This window comes from Nomascus leucogenys, chromosome 9 (genome assembly GCF_006542625.1).
Source record: "Nomascus leucogenys isolate Asia chromosome 9, Asia_NLE_v1, whole genome shotgun sequence".
NCBI classification, from domain to species: Eukaryota; Metazoa; Chordata; class Mammalia; order Primates; family Hylobatidae; genus Nomascus; species Nomascus leucogenys.
The window spans coordinates 34,782,337-34,794,289 of NC_044389.1; the positions used below are offsets into that span (position 1 = coordinate 34,782,337).

The 11,953-nt window shown below is 48.1% G+C and overlaps 1 protein-coding gene across 1 annotated transcript in view; it reads left to right on the forward strand.

Annotated features, from left to right (window-relative positions):
- Nucleotides 1-9,970, forward strand: part of SHISAL2A (shisa like 2A) — a 36,612-nt gene extending 26,642 nt beyond the window's left edge. Inside the window, exons 3-5 of the transcript XR_004031709.1 lie at nucleotides 284-463; nucleotides 8,264-8,432; nucleotides 9,339-9,970. The gene's annotated coding sequence lies outside the window, so the exon portion shown is untranslated. The remainder of the gene's footprint in view (nucleotides 1-283; nucleotides 464-8,263; nucleotides 8,433-9,338) is intronic.
- The last annotated feature ends 1,983 nt before the right edge of the window (nucleotides 9,971-11,953 follow it).

The window sequence follows — 11,953 nt, forward strand, 5'->3', positions numbered from 1 at the left end:
GAGTGCAGTGGAGATCATAGCTCACTGCAGCCTCAAACTCCTGACACAAGCAATCCTTCTGCCTCAGTCTCCCAAGTAGCTGTGACTACAGGTGCGTGCCACTGTGTCCAGCTAATTTTTAAATTTTTTTTTATCGAGACGGGTGGTTGCTATGTTGCCTAGGCTGGTCTTGAATGTGTTGGGATTACAGGTGTGAGCCACTGCGCCCAGCCTATTTTCAGCACTCAAAACCCAGCACCCTTGTCCATTTACTGTACACTTAGTGGTATCCATTCTATTCTAGGACCTGTGCAGGTTGCCAGAAACAAGAGGAATCAGACAGTTTTTGCCCTCAAGGGGCTCATATGGAGGACAAGGCAGGCACACAAATGGCCAGGAGGCCCAGTGGTGGCCCTTCATGGAGCTTTAGGGAGGAAGAAATGATGTCTGAGCTGAATCATCAAAGATGACTCAAAGTTTCCAGGTGAGACAGGAACGGAAAACATTATGGTCAGAATACAGCTTGTTCACAACAGTGAGAGAGAGCCAGCGTGGCCCAGGAACTGCAAGTTATTTGTTATAGGAAGAGCTTAGGGTACTTGTATATATGTGGTGGGGCTGGGTGCTATTGGGATGTTTAGTCCCTGACGCTCTGTGCGACCCCTCACAGGACAAATCCCTTCTCTGTCCTTGGTATCCTCATCGGAAAAATCCAACTTTCCTCTGAACACTTTCAAGGGAGACTGGGAGGTTTCAGGAAAGAATCTGATAATGCCCTCGCCTTTAGGCTGCTCGCAGTCAGAAGGGGGAGATGCTGTGTGCATTCCAAACACTCAAGTGGTCATCCGTGGCCTAAGGCAGTGGTTCTTAAACTCGAGGCTGCATCAGAATCAGCTACGTGGAGGGCTTGTTAAAACACAGAATGCTGGCCCCCTACCCCAGCGTCTGACTCAGTAGGTCAGGAGTAAGTCCCCAGAATTTGCATTTCTAACAAATTCCAGGTGATGCTGATGATGCTGGTCTGAGACCACCCTTTGAGCACAACAGGCTCTGCAAGAACAAAGACAAGCTTTGAGGACTCTGAGCCAGAGAGGTCTGGGGGAGACCGCACACTGAGCAAGGCCCTGAAGACCTGGTAGAATTTCCCCAACAGTTGGAGAAAGGGAATGTACGTGCTGCTTTTGCTGACCTACACATCCTAGGCCTCATAAAGCTCCTCCCTGCCCCCCAACAGCTCCTCTCCTTTGAATTCAATCAAGGCTCAGAGCCGGCTGTCACTGGGGTTGGCTAGTCTGGGTCCTGCATTAGAAACAAACTGCCCACCCTGTGTGATAGGAGCCCCTCCCCCAGGGCAGCCGCAGTGGGAGGAAGCTGGGTGGGCTGATGCGCAGACAGAAATAGTCTGAGCTCACCGCTGCTCCCAAGCACACATCGACCAGCAATTATTTCTTGTAAATTGCTTTCCCGGTTATGTTCAGAACATGTGTGTGTGTGCCTGCCTGAGAACAAACACTCAGAGGGCACAGGGCGGAGGAGCTAGCTGGAGAGTGGGCTTCGGATGGAGGGGAGTGAATCTTCAGCCCAGAATTAGAGAATGTTGAATCTTGGAACTCGGAAACGTTAGAACATTCCACTCCCCTTTACAGCTCTCCTGCTAGGTGTTTTTTCTCAGACGTTCACATTTGTTTGTCCATTCAACATTGATTGACAATGATTTTCTGCCAGAATCTTGGCTAAATGAGGTCCTGATCCCTATCTTCAAGAAGCTCATGGCTACAGGCATTTACAGAAGATCCCTAATCCAGCCAAAGAGTTTAGGAAGGCCTCCTGGAGTAAGCAATAACTGGATTAAGTTTAAAGGACCCACCGACAGGTGAAAGGAGGTTTCTGGTACAAGATGAGGAACAGCATTTAAGGCAGAAGGAACAGCATACACAAAGACCTACAGCTAAGAGAGACCATATGGTTCTTTCAGGTAACAATAAGTAGTTCAGTTTGGGTAGACACAAGGTGGGAATGGTGAGAGATGAAGCTGGAAGTGTAGATGAGCCAAGTCCTGAAGGCTTTGCCATATTAAGGGGCTTGGTCTTTATCCCGAGGGCAAAAGGGAGCCACAGGAAAGGGTTTCAAGCATGGAAAGGAACTCGACAACACCTGTTGTGAGCACTTGCTCCCTGTTCTCTGTAACATTGAAGTGAAGTTTGCCATTCAGGATCTCTGCCTTTGGGGCCCTTTGGTTGCAGATCCTTCAGATGTCTAAAGGACAGTGATGGCTCATGTATCCACAAGAAATGACTCGGGCCCTAGACATCTGTCCTCTGGTCAGGGGGAGGCCATTCTACTGCCTGACTCATGACACTGCTCCTCCTGGTCTGTGCCTGTTGGCTCAGGGGCCAGGGCACAAGGCAGCCAAAGCCAGGCTGCAGGCCACAGCCCAGGAGAGCTCCATGCCTTCCTCGGTCCCAGAACCCTGGGTCCCACCTGGGAAGTCTCGTGTGTGGAACACTCACAGGGGTGTGAAGGGCCCCTTGCATACCTTCTCCATCCCTCACAGGATCAAGGCCACCCACAGCAGATGACCCAGTCTGAGAGCATTGACTGAAGACACACTGTGGGCCCACCACTGTGACAAGCCCTTAGAATAGAATACGGCCGGGCATGGTGGCTCACGGCTATAATCCCAGCACTTTGGGAGGCTGAGGAGGGTGGATAACCTGGGTCAGGAGTTCCAGACCAGCCTGGTCAACATGGTGAAACCCCGTCTCTACTAAAAATACAAAAAATTAGCCAGGCATGGTGGCAGGTGCCTGTAATCCCAGCTACTCGGGAGGCTGAGGCAGGAGAATCGCTTGAACCCAGGAGGAGGAGGTTGCAGTGATCTGAGATTGCGCCACTGCAGTCCAGCCTGGGTGACAGAGCAAGACTCCATCTCAAAAAAAAAAAAAAAAAAAAAATCCTGCAACCCCACCCTTCAGACCTTACTTACTAGAGATGAAGAGTAGGTTTGACCCGTGAAACCCCTAGAGAACAGTCAGAGAGAGATCCCAAACAAACGCCAAGATGTGGGGTAAGGACCGTTAGAGTTGCAAAGATTCTAAGGCAGAAGAAAAGAAACAGTCTGGAAGACTTCACGGAGGAAGCAGGGGTTGAACTTAACCTTGATGGACCATGGCAATACTTGAAGGGTCTCATCCAGGTAGAGGAAGCATTCTATCCTGTCAACTTTCTACTTTATTTTACTTATTTATTTATTTTTTGAGACAGAGTCTCGCTCTGTCAACCAGGCTGAAGTGCAATGTCTCAATCTTGGCTCACTGCAACCTCCACCTCCCAGGTTCAAGTGATTCTCCTGCTTCAGCCTTGTGAGTAGCTGGGATTACAGGCACCTGCCAACATGACTGGCTAATTTTTTTTTTTTTTTTTTAAATAAAGACGGGGTTTTACCATGTTGGCCAGGCTGGTCTTGAACTCCTGACCTCAGGTGATCTGCCCACTTAGGCCTCCCAAAGTGCTGGGATTACAGGCATGAGCTACTGCACCCCCCCCCCGCCCCCACCCCCCGACTTTCTATTTTAAAGAGAGTACCCCTTAGGGTTCCAAGGGCTCTGGACAAGTAGGTCTCTCTAGCCCCACCCTCAGCCATAGTCCATTAACCAACAGACTATCTTTTGTGTGCCAGGTCTTGTCCTGGGCTCTAGGAACAAAGAAATGAATCAGTCATAATTCCTGCCCTCAGGGAATTCTCAGGCTACTGGAGGAAGACTGCTAGGTTAAATAGACAGTTAAATACAGTGTGGAAAGTGCTATGGTTTATTTATTCAAGCACAGGGCAAAATCACTGCTTGTCCAGCACAGAGGGCTGCTGTCGTGCAGCCAGCCTTATCTCCAAGGAGGCCTTTCTCCGGGAAGTAGGGAGCTTCATTGTGAAACCTTCATCTTCTAAACCTCCAGCTCCGGGCTCTCAGACCCCGCCTTCTCTCCAAGCTGCGGTAGGTTACCATGGAAGCCGTAAGCCCCTCGCAGCTCCCTGCGGTTCCACACCCCTCCCCCTTCGCCATCTCTCTTAGCTCTTTGTCCTGTGGCTGCAGATGTCCTCCCGGGCTGATCAACTCCCGAACTTTACCCAGGGTGAAAATTATTATCCCAATTTGAAATAGGGAAAAACTGCGACCCAGAGGCGTGAGGGATTTGCCCCAGACCCCTCGCAGCCCGTTACTGGCAGAATCCCAAGCACAGGTTCCCTCGTTCCCTCCAAGCACCTCCTCCACCCTCCCCGCAACCACCCCTCTGTGTGGCATTCATTATGCGCTCCCATCCACCAAAGCTTATGTTTGCTTTTTTTCTTCTTTCCGTATCTTTGGTAGTTTAACTTTTTATTCTAAGAAAATAAGAACATGTGGCCGGGCGCGGTGGCTCACGCCTGTAATCCCAGCACTTTGGGAGGCTGAGACGGGTGGATCACCTAAGGTCATGAGGTCGAGACCAGCCTGGCCAACATGGTGAAACCCCGTCTCTACTAAATATACAAAAATTAGCCGGGCGTGGTGGCGCATGCCTGTGATCCCAGCTACTCGAGAAGCTGATGCAGCAGAATCGCTTGAACCTGGGAGGTGGAGGTTGCAGTGAGCTGAGACTGCATCATTGCATTCCAGTCTGGGCAACAAGAGCGAAACTGCGTCTAAAAAAAAAAAAAAGAAAGAAAATCAGAACATGTGCTGACTAACCCTTGAAGTAACTTGAAGTTCAGTCTTTACATTAGTGACTTTAAATCTATTCTTGGATATGTTGTTTAAGTCCTTTGTGAACTGAAAATAGTGCTGGATGATAAAACCTGCCAAAAAGCTATCGCAGAATGTACCAACCCTGATTATGCTGATGCAACAATGATAGTCATATTTTTGAGCGTTGCAATATGCCAAAATGCATTCCGAAAAACCATACTTGACCTTACAGAATTTACACAACAGAGAATTTGAACACATTATACCAAATAGAAGTGTTTATATAACTACAGAAGACAAGGGTATCAAAACCTTGGCATATGGAAAATAGAATTTGTCCTGCAAGACCAGCCCATGTTATTTATTTAATTTTTAATTTTAATTTTTATTCTTTTTTTTTTTTTGAGACAGAGTCTCTGTCGCCCAGGCTGGAGTGCAGTGGCGCGATCTCCGCTCACTGCAAGCTCTGCCTCTCCAGTTCACGCCATTCTCCTGCCTCAGCCTCTCGAGTAGCTGGGACTACAGGCGCCCGCCACCACGCCCAGCTGATTTTTTTTTTTTTTTGAGACCGAGTTTCGCTCTTGTTGCCCAGGCTGGAGTGCAATGGTGCAATCTTGGCTTACCGCAACCTCCACCTCCCAGGTTCAAGCGATTCTCCTGCCTCGGCCTCCCGAGTAGCTGAGATTACAGGCGTGTGCCACCATGCCTGGCTAATTTATTTGTATGTTTAGTAGAGACGGGGTTTCTCCATGTTGGTCAGGCTGGTCTCAAACTCCCGACCTCAGGTGATCCGCCTGCCTCGGCCTCCCAAAGTTGCTGGGATTACAGGCGTAAGCCACCACGCTCAGCCCTAATTTTTTGTATTTTTAGGAAAGACGGGGTTTCACTGTGTTGGCCAGGATGGTCTCGATCTCCTGACCTCGTGATCCGCCCGCCTCGGCCTCCCAAAGTGCTGGGATTACAGGCATTAGCCACCGCACCCGGGCTATTTTTATTCTAGACAGGATCTTGCTCTGTACCCAGTCTGGAGTGCAGTGGTGCAATCACGGCTCACTGCAGTCTTGACCTCCCTGGCATAAGTGATCCTCCTGCCTCAGCCTTCCGAGTAGCTGGGACTACAGGCGCACACCACCACACCTAGCTAATTTTTGTACTTTTAGTAGAGATGAGGTTTTGCCAAGTTGCGCAGGCTGGTCTCGAACTCCCAGGCTCAAGCAATCCGCCAGCCAGCCCATTTTGATCATTTTGATCTTCTCCACAATACTTAAGCTGAAGGTATAATACCACCCACCCCTATGCGATGTCTGTACAGATGTGAAAGGACTTTGGAAGTTGCGATGTGCTCGACAGATGTTATTTATTGTTATTAAAGTTGGGGAAAGATCGCCTAGATTTCTTCCCAAGGGGCTCCAATTGTCAGATTGTTCAATTCTGAAATTTTCTATTGTTAACATATGTGGTGCTAAAGGTCTGTAATTCTGGAATCCTGAGCCTGATTCTAATCCTGTGAAGCCAGAATCCTGTGAATCTGACATTCTCTGACTCTAACCAAGTGGGAGGTCAAGGTCTGAAGGCCAGGGTAGGGTGGGGACAGAGGTCAGCAGGAGGATCCCAGGCCCCTAGGGAGGAGCAGTTGTCCCTGATGTCTTCTACCTGGGCTCACCCTTGGAGCTACAGCCTGATTATCATTCAGACTTATCATGAGCTCATCACCCTTCCTCCAGCCAGCCTTCCCTGGGGCCTCATTGTATGCATTATCCATATTCATTACACATTTTTCTTCCATTAAGTCGAATTAAGCCACTTTGCCAACACTGCAGGAATCAAAATCTCCCTCAATAAGTGTGGGCCCTATTGGGGCCCAGAGGAGGCCCTAAGTTAGGACAAATCTACCCATCCCCTCCTCCCTCCCATCCTACTTCTCAAGCACCATCCCCCCCACTTCCCTGTACCCCAGATCACATGGAAGCTGCAGAAGCACTCCTTTCTGCAAGTTCTGGTACATGGTGTTCCCTCCCTGATGGCCTCACAGGCAGCTGCTGAATCACCCCAGCTTGCTAATGCACCAGGTAGCCATGTATTCAGATGGAGCTGCTTCATAAAATGTAGCACCATGTGCATGTGTGAGCTCACATGTGTGAACACAACCAGAGCACCGGCCCTGGGCTGTGGACTTGAGACCTGGATTCTAGGCCGCCACTGTTTACAGGGTTACCTTGAGCTAATGCCTTCCTCTCTGTCTCAAGAATATCCCAGCCCTTCTGGCCTCACCAGGTTGTTTGGAGACTTACGAACAAATATGTTAATAATACATGGTTCTACAACGTGTTATGAAGTAAAGTGATATCTAAATGCAGTGTACCAGCTGGGAGCGGTGGCTCACGCCTGTAATCCTAACACTTTGGACGACTGAGATGGGTGGATCACTTGAGGTCAGGAGTTCAAGACCAGCCTGGACAACATGATGAAACCGTGCCTCTACTAAAAATACAAAAATTAGCTGGGCGTGGTGGCGGGTGCCTGTAGTCCCCAGCTACTTGGGAGGCTGAGGCAGGAGAATCACTTGATTGCAGTGAGCCAAGATTGCACCACTGCACTCCAGCCTGGGCAACAGAGTGAGAGTCTGTCTCAAATTAATTAATTAATTAATTAATTAAATGCAGTGTACCACCAAGAGGTCCATGTCCAGCCCCATAGCACTACCTGCTGTGTGACCTTAGGCAGATCATTTTACTTCTCTGAACTTTTGTTTCTGTGCACACGTGCGCACGTGTGTGTGTGTGTCTACAGTTTTTTGAGTGCTTACTATATGCTGAGCATTGTGTCTGGCATGTTATGGGGTTTACGCTGTAGCAGTCAAGATTCTCAGCTGTAAACAACAGAAATCACCCTGGCAAAATTAAGCAAAAAGAGGCTTTACTGGAGGACTATTGAATATCTCACTGAAATGACAGGGAGACCACAAAGCCAGACGAGAATCAAGGGCAGCTGGGCACAGCCAAAGTCCTGTCACGGGAACTATGTATTTAGGACAGACTCTGCCTCTAGCCACACAGATACTTGCTGGTCACCACTGCACTGCTAGGCTCTTGCCCCATTGCAGCCACCTGAAGTAATCTCTGACTGTCCTTGCCCCTCTGCTAACTGCCACCAGACTCAAAGCCCACGTAGGGCATTGACTTGGCCAATCACAAGCCCACAAGGGTCAGGAGGAGTTGCTGCTTCCTTCAGCTCCCACATAGCTTGGAATTCCTCCAAATAGGGAGTGTTTGGATGCTGGGCGGCCCAGAGCAATCAATGTCCACTATAGCCTTCACCAATTCTGAGTCTGGTAATATTACATTTTACAGGTGAAGAGACTGAGGCTCTGAAAGGTTTATATACTGGTCACCCAGCTAGTATGGGTACACGAACACCTACCTTGCAGGAAGAAGTAAATGGGCGTAGTTAGTCGGCACGAGTTCATTCCTCTTTTCCCCTCAGTAATAGCTCTTGCTGGGAATGTTTGCTCTGCCATGGGGAAGTCTTTCAAAGATTTGTTCACATTCTCTATGACCCTGCAGCTGGTTCCTAACTTCCTGGCAACAACCACAATTATAATTCATTCCAAGAGATTGACTGCTGTGGAGACAGATCATCACCATCACCATCACCACCACAACCATCATCATCATTGTCATCGTCATCATTATGTTGCTTTTAGCTCACTGGAGCCTCATAGAACCCTGTGAGGTAGGTATTACCTCAGTTTACCAAGTGAGAAAACTGGGGCTCAGAGGGGGTTTCATGGCTGTTCCAGACTTACAAAGCAAGTCAGAGCCAGAATCATATCTAAATCTTCTGTCTCCAGAATCCACTCTATCACATGGCCTCTATTTCAAAGAAGCAGGCCAAAACCAGGACATCCAGCATTTGACATAGACATGGACCATCAAGGCAGGGAGATCCTAGCCCCTTTGCATCCTTTCTGGTTTTTCACTGATAGGAAAGTTGAGTTCTAGAGAGAAATGCCCTACCCAACCTCACACAGTGCCATCGGTGAAGCCTCCATGGTTTGAATACAGTTCTCTTGCCACCCAGTTTAGTAAGCATTCCCCACACCATTAGGAGCTCATTTCAAAGTTGAAGTAACTCAGATGGTCACCCCGGGAGTAAATGGCCCACCCAGCTGTTGGGATGAGTACCTAGCTAATGTGTGGGCCCAGAAGAAAGGCCATGGCAGCAGGGTGGCTGGGATGTAGCAGGCTTTGCACGTCCAGAAAATTCTGTTCTCTCAAAATCAGGAAATGTCTCCCCACTTTAAGATGCAGTTATCCTCTCCTGGTTGCAACTGATTGCAACAGACTTCAATTTGTGTGTTATTGCAATAGCTGAGGAAAGTCTGAAGGTAATTACACCTGGACAGACCAAACGTGTGTGGCTCAAAGAACTGAACAGTCTGTGATTAGCACCTTGATCTGAGGCCCACAGGTAGGTACTGGGAAATTTCCATGCACTTTGGCTTTTGAGGCAGCCTTCCCATCTGAAAATGCCCCCCACCCCTCCCTGACTTCTTCCAGCATCTGCTTAGACAGTATTCCTCTAGGAAATTGTTTTTGACTCCCAAGCTGAGTTGGGATCTCCTCAGGTCTCCCACAGCTTCTCTGTGTCATAGCCCTGACCACACTGGGTTGTCATTTTCTATGTGTCCATCTCCCCATTAGGGACTGTTAATTCCAGGGCACGGACAGATCTGCCTCAGAGGAGGCCTCAGCAAGTGTCAGCCACACGAATGAGTTCGTGGAGCAAAGGAGGAGTGAACGTCTAGGAGACCAGCCCTTACCCCAACTCCTCCCCATCCGTTCCTACTCTGGACTCCAATCTCTGCCCTACCCCAGCTCTTGGATTTGGCCTTTGGATCAGGTTCTTTTGGTAATGAAACCTCACCTTTCCCCCAGCAAACTCTGATCTGGCCTCCCCTGCTCCTGACTAACCTCAAGGATCCTGAGTCTCCTTCAGCCTAACAGCTCCAGAAGCTGAACTCCATCCCTAAGAGTCCCAGCTGCAGACAGGCCTCTGGTCAGGAGCCTAGCCAGGCTACCCTGACTAAGCCACAGGGTTGCCATGCCCTCTGGGCAGCCCCTGAACCGGGCACTGAAGACACAGGAATGGACAAGGTAGTCTACCCGAGCCCTGAGCCTGCAAGGTAGTTGAGACAGATCTCGAAGGAGAGTGAGCACAGTCAGAAAGGAAAAAGCGGCTCAGTGTAAAATAAAACTGACACAAGCCCATGTACCAGCAGCCAATTGGATCTTTTTGTTTTTTTTTTTTTTTTGAGATGGGGCCTCTCTTATTGCCCAGGCTGGTCTTGAACTTCTGAGCTCAAGCGATCCTCCCACCTTGGCCTCCCAAAGTGCTGGGATTACAGGCGTGAACCACCAATTGGATCTTTACTGGACCCTTACAGGGCACTGAGCTAGGGAATGTTGGAGATTCAGAGGCTGAATCAGATAGCAGCCCAACCCTGACATACAACTGAGCTACAGGCAAGAGGATACTACCAGGCACAGTGGCTCACACCTGTAATCCCAGCACTTTGGGAGGCCGAGGCGGGCAGATCATGTGAGGCCAGGAGTTCGAGAATAGCCTGGCCAACACGGTGAAACCCCGTCTCTATTAAAAATACAAAAATTAGCTGAGGTTGGTGGCACATGCCTGTAAACCTAGCTACTTGAGAGGCTGAGACACGAGAATCACTTGAACCTGGGAGGTGGAGGTTGCAATGAGCTGTGATCTGATCGTGCCACTGCACCCCAGCCTGAGTGACAGAGCGAGACTCTGTCTCAAAACAAAACAAACAAACAAAAAAAAGCAAGAGGATGCTAAGACATCTGGAAGGTGATGTTCTATTGAAAAAAAAAAAAAACAAGGTAAGGACAAAGTGAAGCCTGGAATGACACAAAAAGTGCAGAACATAGTGACCTACGCAGCTACATTTATTTGTGTAGGCCCAGTTACGTCAACGTTCTAGAATATCCTAATATTCTGACACACTAATGTTCTAGCACACTACATTCTGTCATGTTGTCATTCCATTCTGGGGAGCACCCCACCCCACCAACATTCCTCTCTGCCATTCCAGTGTTCCATCCCACCAACATTCCTCCATGCCATCATTGCAACATTGTAAAATATCAGCACTATAAGTCAAACTTTCAAGCTTCCAACTAAAATCATTTATTTGTTTCTTGATTCACCTATACCAGAGGCTTTTAATATTTGGGGGAGATGCAGACTTCTTTGAAAATTATTAAAATTTATGGCTCCGTCTCCCTAGAAAAATATGTTTATACACATAAATTTTACATATCATTCCATATATTCAGTGACTCATGGCAGAGTCCCTAGACTCTAAGAACTGTTTAATTTTACCCTGCCTTGATCCAGAAAGACATTTAAAATAAAATAAGATCGGTTGGGTGTGGTGGCTCACGCCTGTAATCCCAGCACTTTTGGAGGCTAAGGTGGGTGGATCACTGAAGGTCAGGAGTTCTAAACCAGCCTGGCCAACATGGGGAAACTCCATTTCTACTAAAAATAAAAAAAAATAAAAATGTAGCTGGATTTGGTGGTGCGTGCCTGTAATCCCAGCTACTCGGGAGGCTGAGGTGGAAGAATCACTTGAACCTGGGAGGTGGAGGTTGCAGTGAGCTGAGATCGTGCCACTGCACTCCAGCCTGGGTGACAGAGCAAGACTTCGTCTCAAAAATAAAATAAAATAATAAAATAAATAAAATAAAACAAGATCATTAAATTTAAGACAGGGCAAGGTAAAATTGAAAGAAAAAAAAAAACAAGGTAGGGAAAAAGTGGAGCCTGGAATGATACAAAAAGTACAGAACATAGTGACCTATGCAGCTAAATTTGTGTCATACATACTTAGTTCTATGACTTCCAGCAGCCAAGGCAAAAAGGGAAACCTGTTCACTCACACAGTTCACAGTGTTCACAGGATAAAAACAAACCACTTACTCCTTAGAGGATATACAACTATTCTTGGTATGTAGACCAGATAAGAATTTCTCCTGAGAGCCTCATAAAGAATAATATAATAGACCATGGCGTCAACAGAGTCCTCACAATAGATACAGAGATGTATTTTGTGGTAGAGTGACCAACTTGTCCTGGTTTGCCTGGGACATTCTTGGTTTTAACCCTGAAAGTCTCAATCCCAGGAAACTCTTTAGTCACAGGCAAATCGAGACGGTTGGTCA